Below are 2,291 nucleotides of genomic sequence, written 5' to 3'. Positions count from 1 at the left end.
ATATAGATAAAATTAAAATAAAATTGGGTTGCCTCCCAATAAGTGCTTCTTTAATGTCAATAGCTTGACAGTGAGCACTCATGGAGCCTCACAGATGATCAGAGTATGGTTGAGATCTCTCAACACCAAACTTAGAGTTTGGTTGTGGCCTCCCAATACCAAACTTAGAGTTTAAATGTGGGGGCTCTGTTTGACTCTGTATTGGGAGAAGCTCTTCATGCTTACTCTCCGTGGTTACAGATGGAGAACCTTGAATCTTTACTACAAGGCATTCTTCATTCACATGAAGGATCAACTCTCCTCTGTCAACATCAATCACAGCTCTTGCTATGGCTAGGAAGGGTCTTCTAAGGATGATGGATTCATCCTCATCCCTCATAGTGTCTAGGATTATAAAATCAGTAGGGAAGTAAAGGACTTCAACCTTTACTAACACGTCCTCTACTAGTCTATAAGCTTTTTTCATAGATTTATCTGCCATCTCCAATGAGAAATTGGCAGCCTGTACCTCGTAGATTCCCAGTCTCTCCATTACAGAGAGTGGCATCATGTTTATCCCTGACCCTAGGTCACACAGAGCTTTTTCAAAGGTCATGGTGCCTATGGTATAGGGTATTAAGAATTTACCAGGATCTTGTTTCTTTTTAGGTAAATTTTGCTGAACCAATGTATTCAGTTCATTGGTGAGCAAGGGAGGCTCTTCCTCCCAAGTCTCATTACCAAACAGCTTGGCATTCAGCTTCATGATTGCTTCTAAATATTGGGCAACTTGCCCTTCAACAATGTCTTCATCCTCTTCAGAAGATGAATAGTCATCAGAGCTCATGAATGGTAAGAGGAGGTCCAAGGGAATCTCTATGGTCTCTGTATGAGCCTCATATTCCTTTGGTTCCTCGTTAGGGAATTCCGCACTGACCATTGGACGTCCCCTGAGGTCTTCCTCATTGGGATTCACGTCCTCCCCCTCCTCTAAGGTTTCGGCCATGTTGATTATATCAATGGCCTTGCACTTTGCTTTGGGATTCTCTTCCGTATTGCTTGGGAGAGTGCTACGAGGAGTTTCAGTAACCCTTTTACTCAGCTGGCCCACTTGTGCCACCAAATTTCCAATGGAGGATCTTGTTTAAGTCATAAAACTAAGAGTGGCCTTAGATAGACCAGAGACTATGTTTGCTAAGCTAGAAGGATTCTGCTCAGAATGCTCTGTCTGTTGCTGAGATGATGATGGAAAAGGTTTGCTATTGCTAAACCTGTTTCTTCCACCATTGTTATTATTGAAGCTTTGCTTCTGTTGATCCTTCCATGAAAAATTTGGATGCTTTTTCCATGAAGGATTATAGGTGTTGCCAAAGGCTTCACCCATGTAATTCACCTCTGCCATTGCAGGGTTCTCAGGATCATAAGCTTCTTCTTCAGAAGATACTTCTTTAGTACTGTTGGATGCATTTTGCAATCCATTCAGACTCTGAGAGATCATATTGTCTTGTTGGGTCAATATTTTGTTCTGAGCCAGTATGGCATTCAGAGCATCAATTTCAAGAACTCCTCTCTTTTGAGGTGTCCCATTACTCACAGGATTCCTCTCAGAGGTATACATGAGTTGGTTATTTGCAACTATTTTAATAAGTTCCTGAGCTTCTGCAGGCATTTTCTTTAGGCAAATGGATCCACCTGCAGAGTGGTCTAGTGACATCTTGGAAAATTCAGATAGACCATCATAGAATATATCTAATGTGGTCCATTCTGAAAGCATGTCAGAAGGACACTTTTTGGTTAGCTGCTTGTATCTTTCCCAAGCTTCATAGAGGGACTCACCATCTTTTTGTCTGAAGGTCTAAATATCCACTCTAAGCTTGCTCAGCTTTTGAGGAGGAAAGAACTTGGCTAAGAAAGCTGGTGGACAAAATTGTGATCATCAACAATGGCTCCAAAGGCTTGGTGCTCTCAAACATAAATCACACTTTGTCACCACTCCGCACAACTAACCAGCAAGTGTACTGGGTCGTCCAAGTAATACCTTACGTGAGTAAGGGTCGATCCCACAGAGATTGTTGGTATGAAGCAAGCTATGTTCATCTTGTAAATCCCAGTTAGGCGGATTCAACTACATTAAGAGATTATTGGATTTTCGAATAATAATAATAAATAAATAGAAAATAGTTACTCATATAATTCAATGGTGGGAATTTCAGATAGTTGCATGGAGATGCTGTGTTCCTTCTAAATCTCTGCTTTCCTACTGCTTTTATCCAATCTTTGTCACTCCTTTCTATGGCAAGCTGTATGTAGGG

General features: G+C 41.2%; 1 non-coding gene across 1 annotated transcript; it reads left to right on the top strand.

Annotated features, from left to right (window-relative positions):
- Positions 1-1,747: 1,747 nt before the first annotated feature.
- LOC130971820 (small nucleolar RNA R71) lies at positions 1,748-1,855 on the top strand. The gene has a single exon (XR_009083028.1). It is a non-coding gene; the product is annotated as a small nucleolar RNA R71 (small nucleolar RNA).
- Positions 1,856-2,291: the final 436 nt, after the last annotated feature.

The sequence above is a fragment of the Arachis stenosperma genome, chromosome 3, assembly GCF_014773155.1.
Source record: "Arachis stenosperma cultivar V10309 chromosome 3, arast.V10309.gnm1.PFL2, whole genome shotgun sequence".
NCBI classification, from domain to species: Eukaryota; Viridiplantae; Streptophyta; class Magnoliopsida; order Fabales; family Fabaceae; genus Arachis; species Arachis stenosperma.
Note: the sequence above shows the minus strand (reverse complement) of the source record. Positions and strands in the feature narration are given on the sequence as shown.